Raw genomic sequence first — 13,606 nt, forward strand, 5'->3', positions numbered from 1 at the left:
TGACGGTGTGGAATTTGAGAGGGAGTTACTGAGGCATAGGGGATTTTCGGAGGCGTTAGTTAATACCTTGTTAGGTAGACGGAAGAAGGTCACTTCTAAAAATTTACTGTAAAAAAAAAATAAAAAAATTCTAATGTTCCATCAATATCCCCTAACAGATCATGTTCTGATTCCGGCAATTTTGGAATTCTTACAGAAAGGCCAAGAATTGGGGCTGTCAGTAAATACCCTAGAGTTCAGGTGTCAGCTTTGGGAGCTTTGTATAACCGTAACGTGGCGGGAAATAGATGGATCTCTAGATCCATTAGGGCTAGTGAACGTAGTGACCCGGTACATATTGCTAGATTACCGCCATGGGATTTGAACCATGTATTGGATGCATTAACAGAGCCTCCCTTTGAACCTTTAGGTTCTGCCTCAATCAAGGTGCTGACCCTAAAAACAGCCCTATTATTAGCCTTATCTTCCGCTAGACGGGTCAGTGATATCCAGGCAGTATCAGTAGACCCTCCTTTTCTAATGGTTTTTCAGGATAAAATTGTTTTAAAACCAGACCCAGCATATTTACCAAAGGTCGCTTCTAAATTTCACAGAAGCCAGGAAATCTACTTGCCATCCTTTTACGATAATCCGGTCACAGCAGAACATAAGTTCCATACTCTAGACGTTAGAAGATCAGTGTTAGAGTATTTAACACGAGGCTGGAGGCAGAGTAGGGCTTTGTTTGTTTCCTTCCAGACTCAAAGGAAGGGGTTGAGTGTTAAAAAGAACTCTATCGCCAGATGGATTCGAGATGCGATATGTCTTGCCTATTCAGCCAAGGGGGAAACTCCACCAGAAGGGATCAAGGCCCACTCCGCTCAAGCTATGGCATCATCCTGGGCGGAGAAAGAGGATGTCTCCATTGACATAATTTGTAAGGCGGCAACCTGGTCATCACCTTCCACCTTTTTATAGGCACTACCATCTTGATCTATCATCCAACTCCAGCCTAGACGTTGGACGATCGGTACTTAATGCGGTGGTCCCTCACAGGTGAATAGTCTCTGGAAGTCTCTCGTAGAGTGCTGTCGTGGCTATAGGAAAACCGGTTGTTACTTACCAGTAATAGGATTTTACAGAGTCCACGACAGCACCCGCACATTTCCCCCCGTAATTAATCACTGGATTCCTGCACTCTAGTGGATGGTGTGCATTATAAATTTCACTCTGTAGTGGTGATGGTACTTAGTGTTGTTAAAATGAAGATTATCATGTACTAATTGGACGGCGGTTCCCCTTATACTCTGAAACACAAACTGAGGAGGCTAGGGGGACCGCCCATTTTTAACCTGTAGGTTCCTGTCCTGATGGTGGGCAGATCCCCTCTCTCGTATGGTGCTGTCGTGGACTCTGTAAAATCCTATTACCGGTAAGTAACAACCGGTTTTGCGAATATCTTTGGGTATTGTAGTTTCCCCGTCCCCTTTATTAATTTTGTTGCCCTCCTTTATACTCGCTATAGTTCCATTATATCCTTCCTGAGCATCTATGCCCAAAACTGTACACAGAACTCCATGGTCTGTACAGAGGCAGTATAATGCTCTCATCATGTGTATCCAGACCTCTTTTGATGCACCCCATTATCCTGTTTGCCTTGGCAGCTGCTGCCTGGCACTGGCTGCTACAGGTAAGTTTATCATTAACTAGGACCCCCAAGTCCATCTCCATGTCAGATTTACCCAGTGGTTTCCCGTTGTGTGTAATGGTGATATTGATTCCTTCTTCCCATGTGTATAACCTTACATTTATCATTATTAAACCACATCTGCCACCTCTCGGCCCAAGTTTCCATCTTATCCAGATCTATCTGTAGCAGAATTTGTTATCTAACACTGATACTCCTTGAGCTTGAAGTTCACCTTTAATCTGTTTAGAAGTTTTTCTGGGCTCTTTTGTTACCGTTCGTATTATCCGTCTCTTGGATTTGTCATCAATTTTCCTCCTGCGCCCACTTCCAGGGAGGTTTGATACAGTCCCATGGATCTTACATTTCTGAATAATATATGCAACTGTAGTCACTGGAACATCAAGCTGCTTGGAGATGGTCTTATAACTTTTACCTTTAACATGTTTGTGTGGCGCCCCAGGGTCCTGGTCGTCACAGTAGCATTGCTTTCCTCACGGGGAGAGTGATGTTACGCAAGAAGGCATAACTGTAACCAGGTACCACAAACATGCAACACATTCACACTCCAGGCCACCAGGAAACAGACTGGATCAGTCTGAGGCAGAAGAGGGTTTACGGAGCTGTGTAGCCGCAGTGCAGCAGTTCCTGGAAAGAGACATTCAGAAAGCCGAATACATTGCAGTGAACGCGCAGGAGTGCAAAGCACAGGAGAGGATACCAGGGGGAGACCAGCCCCGAGCAGGCTGCCTCCTTCTAAGGCCAAGAGACTGGTAGCCGAAACACCGAGGATCGTAAGGCTCTCCACGACTTACATCAGAGACCGGCAGGACTGCTGAATTCCACGTTCCCTGTCCGCCTTAGTACCCAGGAGGCATGGTGACATCCTTAGAGGCTGGGGCGGGCTAGAGTCCCTATAAACCGCCTCTAGTCACCAGTCATACGGGCTGTGTCCTATCCTATATGGGGGACAGAGAGAGAACATTTGTAAGGTCCTTATGTGAAGCCATAGGCAGTAAGGGACTACAACACCACGGCGCTAGAGGAAGGCTTTGATTTCCACCTGGATAAGGGGACTCCTAACTTGCCTCCAAGCCGGCCGGACCCTGCCTGCCCTGTGATCTGGTGCCCTGGACTGTGGCTGCCTGAAGTCTTCAGTAAACAAGATAGAGACTGCAAACCTGTGTCCTTGTTCCTTACTGCGCCATTCACCATCTTCCATCTACACACCGGGATCCTTGGAGATATACTTCACCTGTGGGAAGTTATACCATCTAGTTGCCAGAGGACCCCTTAAAGCCGCGTCAGTCCCCACTGACCGAATACCACAGGTGGCTTCACGAACATAAACTTTATTCCATTTAAAGACCTTTCCCTTTTACATGGGCGCCCAGGGCCACGGACCAGATCGCAGCCACCGTGACATCCCCCTGTGAACTCAGGACCCAGTACGGAGTACCCCACGGCCTTGGCGGGCGACCCATTTGTCTATAATTTTCTTTCTATTAATAATAATAATAATATTAATAATTTTTATTTATATAGTGCCAACATATTCCGCAGCACTTTACAATTAAGCGGGGACATGTACAGACAAATTCAATACCAGTTAAGGCAATTTAAACAGTGACATTAGGAGTGAGGTCCCTGCTCGCAAGCTTACAATCTACAAGGAAATGGGGACACAATAGGTGAAAAGTGCTTGTTATTTCAGGTCTGGCAATTATAATAAATAGGCATTTTCATATAAAGCTGCATGATCCGGTCATCAGCCCGTGTGTTTAAGTGCAATAGTCAAGTATCAAGTGCAGTTATCATGTGCATGGAGGGTGTGGAGACAGATGAATAGTAGGGTGCAGATTTAGAATAATATTTGGAAGGAGGGAACAGGGCAAAGTTAGTTTACTGAGTAGTTGATGTGGTAGGCTTGTTTGAAGAGATGGGTTTTTAAAGCGCGCTTGAATAGGTCGGGGCTTGGTATCAGTCTGATCGTCTGGGGAAGAGCATTCCAGAGAGCTGGCGCAGCACGAGAGAAGTCTTGGAGACGGAGGTGCGAGGTTCGGATTACGGGGGATTCTATTCTCCTGAGACGGCTCTTTCCTTCGCTTCCTCTGGTCCATGTTGAGTGTCATACACCCTATGTCACCAAACGGCACAGTGAGTATCTGTAGCCCTATATACAGGCCCAATCACTGATTAAAAGATTGTAGACACCTGTGATGCTAGTTAGTGGACACGCCTTCATTTAACATGTCCCTTTTGTCACATTATTTTCAGGGATACCATCATTTCTGTCCAGGCCTGTTTCATAAGGTTTTGGTTGTTGTTGTTGTTGTTGTATGTTTTTTTTTTTCTTTTTTAAATTCTGTGGAAGCTTGATTGAAAACCAGTGTCTGACTTTGTCAGATTCCAGTTATTTTTGTGACAATTGTGGGTTTTTTTGTCATTAAACGAGGGGTACCAACAATTTTGACCACGTGTGCATACTGATATTAATCTCATATTAAACTAACTAGATGTTTCCAGCCAGCTAACGCTCGGCTCGCTCATTGCTATCTAATTTATGCTGCTGGTGATTAAACTAAAGTAAATAATGACAACATTCAATAGCACTTACGCAGGTGGTAAATTAACTTAAAATAAAGTTAATAACAATAGTGTGGTGATGTATTGGGGCGGGATTATGTGTGGTGATGTGTTGGGGGGCGGGATTATTTGTGGTGATGTGGTGGGATTATGTGTGGTATTGGGGTGGGGGCGGGATTATGTGTGGTGATGTGGTGGGGGGTGGGATTGTGTGGTGATGTGGTGGGGGGCGGGATTATGTGTGGTGATGTGGGAGGTGGGATTATGTGTAGTAATGTGGTGGGGGTACGGGATTATCTGTAGTAATGTGGTGGGGGGTGGGATTATGTGTGGTGGGGTGTGGGATTATGTGTGTTAATGTGGTGGGGGGCGGGATTATGTGTGGTGATGTGTTGGAGGGGCGGGATTATGTTTGTTAATGTGGTGGGGGGCGGGATTATGTGGTAATTTGGTGGGGGGCGGGATTATCTGTTGTAATGTGGGGGGCTGGATTATGTGTGGTAATGTGGGGGGCTGGATTATGTGTGGTAATGTGGTGGGGGATGGATTATGTGTGGTAATGTGGTGGGGGGCGGGATTATGTGTGGTAATGTGGTGGGGGGGCGGGATTATGTGTGGTAATGTGGGAGGGCGGGATTATGTGTGGTAATGTGGTGGGCGGGATTGTGTGGTAATGTGGTGGGGGGCGGGATTATGTGTGGTAATGTGGTGGGCGGGCGGAATTTGTGGGGGGCGGGATTGTGTGGTGATGTGGTGCGGATTGTGTGTGGTAATGTGGGGGCGGGATTGTGTGTGGTAATGGGGTGGGGGGCGGAGCTACTGTGCAGGGGGCGGGATTAGCGAGCAATCACGATGCCTTATATATATATATATATATATATACACAGTCATGGCCAAAAGTATTCACACCCCTGCAATTCTGTCAGATAATGTTCAGTTTCTTCCTGAAAATGATTGCAAACACAAATTCTTTGGTATTATCTTCATTTAATTTGTCTTAAATGAAAAAACACAGGAGAATGAAGCAAAAAGCAAAACATTGATCATTTCACACAAAACTCCAAAAATGGTCCAGACAAAAGTATTGGCACCCTCAGCCTAATACTTGGTTGCACAATCTTTAGCCAAAATAACTGAAACCAACCGCTTCCGCTAACCATCAATGAGTTTCTTACAATGCTCTGCTGGAATTTTAGACCATTCTTCTTTGCCAAATTGCTCCCGGTCCCTGATATTTGAAGGGTGCCTTCTCCAAACTGCCATTTTTTGATCTCTCCACAGGTGTTCTATGGGATTCAGGTCTGGACTCATTGCTGGCCACCTTAGAAGTCTCCAGTGCTTTCTCTCAAACCATTTTCTAGTGCTTTTTGAAGTGTGTTTTGGGTCATTGTCCTGCTGGAAGACCCATGACCTCTGAGGGAGACCCAGCTTTCTCACACTGGGCCCTACATTATGCTGCAAAATTTGTTGGTAGTCTTCAGACTTCATAATGCCATGCACACAGTCAAGCAGTCCAGGGCCTGAGGCAGCAAAGCAACCCCAAAATATCAGGGAACCTCCGCCATGTTTGATTGTAGGGACTGTGTTCTTTTCTTTGAATGCCTCTTTTTTTCTCCTGTAAACCCTATGTTGATGCCTTTGCCCCAAAAGCTCTACTTTTTTCTCATCTGACCAGAAAACATTCTTCCAAAACGTTTCAGGCTTTTTCAGGTAGGTTTTGGCAAACTCCAGCCTGGCTTTTTTATGTCTCGGGGTAAGAAGTGGGGTCTTCCTGGGTCTCCTACCATACAGTCCCTTTTCATTCAGACGCCGACGGATAGTACGGGTTGACACTGTTGTACCCTCGGACTGCAGGGCAGCTTGAACTTGTTTGGATATTAGTCGCGGTTCTTTATCCAACATCCGCACAATCTTGTGTTGAAATCTCTTGACAATTTTTCTTTTCCGTCCACATCTAGGGAGGTTAGCCACGGTGCCATGGGCTTTAAACTTCTTGATGACACTGCGCACGGTAGACACAGGAACATTCAGGTCTTTGGAGATGGACTTGTAGCCTTGAGATTGCTGATGCTTCCTCACAATTTGGTTTCTCAAGTCCTCAGACAGTTCTTTGGTCTTCTTTCTTTTCTCCATACTCAATGTGGTACACACAAGGACACAGGACAGAGGTTGAGTCAACTTTAATCCATGTCAACTGTCTGCAAGTGTGATTTAGTTATTGCCAACACCTGTTAGGTGCCACAGGTAAGTTACAGGTGCTGTTAATTACACAAATTAGAGAAGCATCACATGATTTTTCGAACAGTGCCAATACTTTTGTCCACCCCCTTTTGAATGTTTGGTGTGGAATTATATCCAATTTGGCTTTAAGACCATTCTTTTTGTGTTTTTCATTTAAGACAAATTAAACGAAGATAATACCAAAGAATTTGTGTTTGCAATCATTTTCAGGAAGAAACTGAGTATTATCTGACAGAATTGCAGGGGTGTGAATACTTTTGGCCATGACTGTATATAGATAGATAGATAGATAGATATAGATTACTGTGTGGTTGCATCTGTAAAAATAAATATACATTTGGTTCTAAAAAAAATTTTCATCAAATTCCATAAAAGGAACCTGTTGCCATCAAAAAATGCTATTTTTGATGACTGCCCGGCGCCTACACTTATCTAAACGCTTCAGTGAGAAAATTAACTTTATTACCCCCAGCAACGTTCAGTTTTCAGTCGGCGACGCCAGCTCTGATTCAGCCACCACTCTGAGATTAGAGTAGCAGCTGTTACCACCCCCCTGCCCTGACTGCCAGCTGGTCCTAATGCAGAGCCAGTGCCTGGAAGGACCAGGACACGGTTACAGCTGCCACTTTTTTCTCAGAGTTGTGTACGGAAAACTGTACCAATATAGAAAACATCAACTCATCACGCAAAAAACAAGCCCTCAAAATCCTGTCAACTGAAATGTGGAAAAATTAAATCGCTCAAAATATGGTAATGGAAAAACTATTTTTTGCAATAAAAGCATTTTATTTAGTGTTCAACAGCAGCCAAACATAAAAAAAAGCTATAAATCTGGTAAAGTTATAATCGAACCGAGGAATGGTGTAAAAATAAATGAAATCACTTCACCTGCTGTTGATTTTTTTATTTTTTTTTTATTCTGCCTCCCAAAGATTGCAGTAAGGCTCAGCTCACATTTATCCTGCGCTCTACGCCGAGTTCTTACACCGGGGTTTCCAAGTACATCTCTGAAACACGTGATTTAGACAGAACCCCCGGCTGGAGATTCCCTATAATGAGGCAGATGGAGGCACTGTGGACACAGTCTGGCCTGTGATCTGACGGCGTCTGTTTTTAGGTGTGCATTAAAGCGCAGACTGCCATAGTTTTGTGCACTTCTGAAAAGAAGGAAATTGCCAGACGGAGCCCAGAGTAACTCTGCTGCCTCATTATCATAAATGGATCACTTGGGGTTTCATCTGAATTACTTCACTCTGTGATTTAGATGGAAACCCCAAAGTAAGTGGTCAGCAGGATAAATGTGATCCCAAATGTTATGTAAAATGTTTCCAATAAAAGCTTCAACTCAATCCACAAAAATAGCAAGTCCCCACTGAGATCCATCATATGTCAATGCAAATATTAGTATGTAAATCTAGAAATGGGAACCAGAGCGCACAATAGGGTGATACCCTATAGAGGGAGAGTAGGAGAGTGCTGGTAATGCTCACCTGGTGGTGTTGGGACAAGCACATCTCCTATGTAAGTATGAAGAAAAATGGCTACTGCTTTCTCTTGGCTGGTGGATAAATTCTCCAGGAGAGATGGAATCCAGTTGGATAAACACTTGGGTGTGCTGTGCTGCTGCTGGAGTGAATCAATTCTTCAGAAAAGATGAGCAACGCTTTTTATTCACAATGCGGTTCAATGCCGTAGCGGCGTCTTAAGTGGAAAAGAAACTTACATTTGTGATTTTTCTCTTGCTGCTTCACAACGTAGAAAATGCTACACAGTTTATTTGCTGTTTCTGTGTTGTTTTTTGTGTTACTCTAGTAAATCACTGAGATGCCAAAGGCTGTGCGCCCACGTTGCGTTTTTTATGCGTTGTGCCGTGTTTTTTGCCACAGCAGAAACGCTTAAAAAATGCAATTTTATGGGATTCTGCAGTTGCTGTGCCCATGCTGCGGATTTTCGCGCTGCATAATCGCATAGCGGTAAAATCCACAGCATTTTCATTAACTTTGCGTAATCACGGCGATTCCGCCGACCTAGGATTGCATTGAAATGCTCACTTAACGCATGTGGCTATGCCCACCATGTGTAAAGTGAGTGTTTCATGTGCGGATGGTACCCAGGGTTTGGTGGAGAGGAGACTCTCCTCCATGCCCTCGGCTCCATATTCATGTAAAAAAAGAATTAAAATAAAAAATAGGGATATACTTACCTTCTGATGGCCCCCAGAGTCCTCTCAGAGGTGCACGCCGCGGCTTCCGTTCCCAGGGATGCATTGCGCAAATTACCTGAGATGACGGCGCGGTCACGTGACCGTGACATCACAAAGGTCCTCCGCGCAAAGCATCCCTGGGAATGGAACGTACCAGGAGCGCCGCTACGGAGATCGGGGGCCGTCTGAAGGTGAGAATAGCCATATTTTTTTATTTTTTTTTTTAAATTATTTTTAACATTGTCTTTTACTATATTGATGCTGCATAGCCAGCATCCAATAGTAAAAAGTTGGTCACACTTGTCAAGCACTATGTTTCACAAGTGTGACCAAACCTGTCAATCACTTTTCCAATCGATGCTTCAAATCGCTTGGAAAACGCAAGCATTCTGCAAGCTAAAAACGCGACAGGGAGTTGCGGTAATGCTGCGGACATTTCCGCAGCATATCTGCAACGTGGGCCCATAGCCTAAATCTTCTAGCAAAAAAAAAATCAAAACATGTTGAACAAAAAAAAAGTTTGGTTGTGCTGTTACCATAGTGACAAAGTGTACTGTAAAAATGAAATCTTAATGTTGGGTTTGCTACTTAGGCGTTCCTCACTTAAACAGAATCTGCAGAAGTTTTATCAATAGCCCAAACTGGTGGTGCAACGCTCCAAACTGCATTGTTTAATACGTTTTTGTCAAAGGGGGTCTGCATAAAGTGACATGTTTTAGATTTGAAAATGGGTTCTTTGTCAAAGGTCAAAAATGGCTGCAGTAGGAAAGGGTTAAAAGGTTTATTCTTTATGCCACTTTGAATGCAGAAATATTTTATTTAATACAAAAAAAACTTTATTCTAAAATTCTTTTCTGTGTCTATAATGTCCTCTTTGCAACATTTGTCATGGTATCTATAAAATTTACAGATGTTAAGTTCTGGGGTAATTTACAAAGCTTGTATCTGGGAGCTCAAATGTTCAGTGCTAATTACTGTACTGTTACAGATTCTTTCACCTGAGTGACCTGGAGATCTCGGGGACTGTAACTTAAATATTGCAACTTGATGGGTATAATTTGTTTTAGCATTATACTGTTGGGTTGTCTTTAAACATCTTACTTTAGATTAAAAAAAAAAAAAATCACACCGCAAATTTTTACAATTCCGACCACTGTCACTATATGAGGTTATAACTCTGAAACGCTTTAACGGATCCCGCTGATTCTGAGTTTGTTTTTTCGTGACAAATTTATACTTCGTGTCAATGGTAAAATTTCTTCGATATTACTTGCATTTATTTTTTTTAAAAATGGAAATATGGCGAAAATTTTTAAAATTGTCACACAAAATAGTTAATAAATAGTGATGAGCGAATATACTCGTTACTCGAGATTTCTCGAGCATGCTCGGGGGTCCTCCGAGTATTTTTTAGTACTCGGAGATTTAGTTTTTCTTGCCGCAGCTGAATGATTTACCCCTGTTTAGCCAGCATAAGTACATGTGGGGGTTGCTTGGTTGCTAGAGAATCCCCACATGTACTTATGCTGGCTAACAGATGTAAATCATTCAGCTGCGGCAAGAAAAACTAAATCTCCGAGTACTAAAAAATACTCGGAGGATCCCTGAGCATGATCGACAAATCTCGAGTAACGGGTATATTCGCTCATCACTATTAATAAAGAACATTTCCCACATGTCTACTTTACATCAGCACATTTTTGGAAACAAATTTTTTTTGTTAGGGAGTTCTAAGTGTTAAAAGTTGACCAGCAATTCCTCATTTTTACAACAAAATTTACAAAACCATATTTTTATGGAACACATCACATTTGAAGTCACGTTTAGGGGTCTATATGGCAGAAAATACCCAAAAGTGACACCATTCTAAAAACTACACCCCTCAAGGTGCTCAAAACCACATTCAAGAATTTTATTAACCCTTTACGTGCTTCACAGGAAGTGAAGCAATGTGGAAGGGAAAAATTAACATTTAACTTTTTTTTTACAAACATTTTTAATTCAGAACCATTTTTTTATGTTCACAAGTGTAAAAAGAGCAAATGAACCACAAAATTTGTTGTGCAATTTCTCTTGAATACACAGATACCCCATATGTGTGGGTAAACCACTGTTTGGGCACACGGTAGAGCTTGGAAGAGGAATGCCGTTTGACTTTTTCAACGCAGAATTGGCTGGAATTGAGATTGGACGCCATGTTGCGTTTGGAGAGCCCCTGATGTGCCTAAACAGTGGAAACCCCTCACAAGTGACACCATTTTGGAAACTAGACCCCTTAAAGAACTTATCTAGGTGTGTGGTGCGCACTTTGACCCTCCAAGTGCTTCACAGAAGTTTATAACGTATAGCCGTGAAAATAAAAAATCTTTTTTTTTTCCTCAAAAATTATTTTTTAGCCCCCATTTTTTTTTATTTTCCCAGGGGTAGCATGAGAAACTGGATGCCAAAAGTTGTTGTCCAGTTTGTCCTGAGTACGCTGAAGCCTTATATGTGGGGGTAAACCACTGTGCACACTGCAGAGCTCAGAAGGGAGGGAGCACCATTTTACTTTTTCAAAGCAAAATTGGCTGGAGTCAATGGTGGAGCCATGTCACGTTTGGAGACCCCCTGATGTACCTAAACAGTGGAAACCCCCAATTCTAACTCCATCCCCACACCCCTAATACCATCCATAACCCTAAACCTAATCCCAAACCTAAGGCTTCTTTTACATTTTTCCGGGTTTTTTTTAGCGGCCCGTTTTTTGGGTTTTCAATACTATGACAAAAGTATTGGGGAAAAAAGGCGGTTCGCAAAACCAGAAGTCACGGTGCACTGCAAAATCAACCTTCCGTTGCTTTTGCAGCCCCATTGAATTACAATAGGGGTCGTGTCCGTAACCCGTGAAAAATATCAAGCAGGCTCGATATTTTTTTTTACAACCTTAAATACGGCCCTCACGGCCGTTCGGCACTCCGTGGAATTATTGCGGCCTGTTTTTGCGGCCCCATAGAAATCTATTGGGACCGCAACAACGGGACGCAAAACCAAGTAAGTATAAAAGAAGCCTTACCCTAACCCTAATTTTAGCCCCAACCCTAACCCTAATTTTAGCCTCAACCCTAACTTTAGTCCAACTCTAACCCTAAAGGGAAAATGGAAATAAATACATTTTCTTCATTTTATTATTTTTCCCTAACTAAGGGGGTGATAAAGGGGGGGGGGGGTTACATACTATTTTTTTTTATTTTGATCACTGGTAGGGTTTATCACAGTGACCAAAGTGAACCAATAGGAAAAATCTTCCTATTGTTGCCTGGTGCCGGCCGGCAGATCTCGGCGGGCGCACTATGCATGCGCCCGCCATTTTTTTTCCGGGAAAAGATGGCGGCGCCCATGGGGGGTGGCAGGAGGGCCCAGGAGCACCGGGGGGGGGGATCAGAAACCCTATTTTTCTCTCCGGTGATGTGCAAACACATCAGATGAGAGAGAAATTAAATGTCACATCGGACTTTTTTTTGTGTGGTCGCCGATGAACGGTTAATACCGGCGATGGCAAAACTGGGGTTGGTAAAAACCGACCCGAATTATGTTCTTTGGGGTCTCGTCTACCCCCGGCTGCCGAGACCGCGGAGGAGAAAATCCTACTCTGGGGTGCGCTTTACACTTTTTCCACATCGCCGTTAGTTAACCGCGCTGTGGTTTAAGTACCCTTAACTACCGCCTTTAAAAGACATATCGGCAGTCGTTAAGGGGTTAAAAAATAGGGTAGCTCTAAGGAATGACAAACCCTTTAACCAGAGTATAGTTACTATATTGTTGGACTATCAGGCACACCTATGTTTTAAACCATAAAAAGCACAAATATTTCACACTAATAAAACTTGATATTTGGTATAGGATGAGCTAATGCCATAAATTTGTTTCAGGTAAAGCTTTGTTTCTTTGTGGTCCAGCAATGAGTGGGTTGTTTATATTTCTAAAAATATTGCTTAGTTGAGCCAATATATGTGATTTTTCAAGGTGAAACCTGATTAAAACTTCTACCCCAGTAGGCCCCTCATACTCAATAAATTGACTGTCCTGAAGAAATTAAGTTTGGCTGACTTTTCTTTAGTAAGGGAGTTAGGCTGCTTTCACACATCAGTTTTTTGCCGTCCGCGACGGATGGCCTCACGTTTCATCCGTTTTTCGCCGGATCAGTCAAAGAATTTTTTTTACGGTGGCCGGAGAAAACGTCGATTTTTGCAATTATCATTGTGGTCTCTCTCACGCGAAAAAACTGATCCGTCGCATCAGTTTTTCACAATTTGCGACGGATCCGTTTTTTTCAAAATTTGCCGGATTGTGCCTGACGGCAAAAAACTGATGTGTGAAAGCAGCCCTAGTGGTTGTCTGATACTGAAGTATTTTTTTTTTCTTTAAAACCCAGATGTTTTTTAAAACCAGAAGCTGACATAGTCACTTTCCAGTATCCCCATAAGGTTATATGCACACGTTGCGCATTTGGCTGCGGATCCGCTGCAGTTTCCCAGTTGTACAGTACCATGTAAACGTATGTAAAACCAAATCCACAGTGCACATGCTGTGGAAAATTCCGCTCTTAAATGCTGCGCTTTATTTTCCATAGCATGTCAATTCTTTGTGCAGATTCCGCAGCGTTTTACACCTATTCCTTAATAGGAATCCGCAGGTGTAAAAACGCAGGTGAAATCCGCACAAAAACTGCGCTGAATCCGCACGGAAAAATCCGCAATGGTATCCGCAACATGTGCACATAGCCTAAATCCGGTGTAGGCAGCTCTTGAGGTATGTACGTGCTCCAGAAGCAATGTTTGCTACTTTTAGAAGTCAGCAGGACTACTCTGCGGTCAGGCGATTAGAGGAGCACGTCATCGAATGTTTCTCCGACAAGTGTTCCTGTTGACTTA

General features: G+C 43.2%; 1 protein-coding gene across 7 annotated transcripts in view; it reads left to right on the forward strand.

The window, feature by feature from the left end:
- ERP44 (endoplasmic reticulum protein 44) overlaps positions 1-13,606 on the forward strand; it is a 367,040-nt gene that overhangs the window by 331,835 nt on the left and 21,599 nt on the right. The gene's annotated exons all lie outside the window — the stretch shown is intronic.

Source organism: Ranitomeya variabilis, chromosome 6 (assembly GCF_051348905.1).
Source record: "Ranitomeya variabilis isolate aRanVar5 chromosome 6, aRanVar5.hap1, whole genome shotgun sequence".
NCBI lineage: Eukaryota > Metazoa > Chordata > Amphibia > Anura > Dendrobatidae > Ranitomeya > Ranitomeya variabilis.